This window comes from Chiloscyllium plagiosum, chromosome 15 (genome assembly GCF_004010195.1).
Source record: "Chiloscyllium plagiosum isolate BGI_BamShark_2017 chromosome 15, ASM401019v2, whole genome shotgun sequence".
Lineage (NCBI taxonomy): Eukaryota > Metazoa > Chordata > Chondrichthyes > Orectolobiformes > Hemiscylliidae > Chiloscyllium > Chiloscyllium plagiosum.
The window spans coordinates 41,967,369-41,968,841 of NC_057724.1; positions in this window are offsets into that span (position 1 = coordinate 41,967,369).

A 1,473-nucleotide genomic window follows, 5' to 3' on the forward strand; every position below is an offset into this window, starting at 1 on the left:
ATGAAAGATCCTATCATTTAGGTCTTGGGTATTTCTCAAAGTTATACTTTAATCTACTCATTTTCTTACAACCTACTCCTATAATTCAAAACTCTATTACAACATCCCATTCCCAATAGTTAAACAGTAGTTTTCATATGCACAACTCAAATTGTCTTAAGGATTTTTAAATTTCAGCTTTTGCTTAATCTCAGATGTTATTTGCATATACAGAAATTTAGTTTATTAGAAAGTTATGCAATGAAAGGGAGCTAAAGCCAGATTTCCAGTTTGATAGTTGCAGATTTAATTCAAACACTTTCTCAGACAGTAGCTATTCTTGTGTGGATACAAATGGCTCAGATAATTACAGAACAAATTACAGATGCTAATTAAAATATCTTGATACTTTGCAATTCTGCACTGATTAATGTAATTGTTTCAGAGATAAAGCCGACATTAAAAGATAAATCTTGCCTCATTTGAAAAAATGAACTTTCACACAAAAATGCCAGAGGGACAACTCATTGAATTGAAAATAATTTCCTTTTCCAGTTCAATGTTTAAAAAAATTATGCTGATTTTTCAAAAACGATCAAAACTACATATGAGGTACTAAGTACATCTAAACAGGAAAATAATCCCCCTCTCTCAAAGTTAGATGGAATACAAAATTGCACTTGGGTCTTTCATCTGTGAGATACCTTGAATAGGCTGGAATGGAATCAGAAAGAGGGATCAAGGAGGGAACCTAACCTTTCAAAAAGAAATACTTTTAAAATTTACAGTCAGCAGTGTAATTCAGGTAGGGGAAATGAATAAACTGAATAACCTCCCTTCTCGACCCATGATCAATCATATGATGATTCTGGGAACTTAAAAGCTTCTCTATTCAAGGATGTAAAACTAACATTATATGGATATGGTTACAGCTGATAGTTAGCCAACTAGGAGGAGGTATACACAGAAGTTGGAAACCAACCAGATTTGATGGCAATAACATGAAGATCCAAACATTAAAGCAACTTCCAAAGATTTGACAATTCACTATAAATAAGACAGGCTGGGAGTGCAGCCACATTGTTAATTTCAAAAATACACTTTTTAAAAAATACGATCCTAACATTCATCATTTTGGAAAGTTGCAGTCTTCTCCCAAGATGACAAACCTCACCTCAGATAAATGTAACAATATTATTTTTAAATGTGGAATAAAAAGTGTTTGTGCATGGAATACACCTGACTTCCTGTGATCCAGCAAATTCCCTAGTCTGACAAAGGCCTGATCCCGAAGCTGTTCAACCAGGAGGTAAAATCTAATGGGATAGTAATTACTGAGCTCCCTTTTGTTTGATAGTGCAGGCAAGAGAAAAATACATATCCCAAACTCCAAACACTGAAGATATTTTTCTCAGGTTTTTTCCAAGTTTTAAGAAATATGAAATGTAAGCATTAAATATGCTCCATTCAGTGCAAATTAAGGGCCCAGATTTC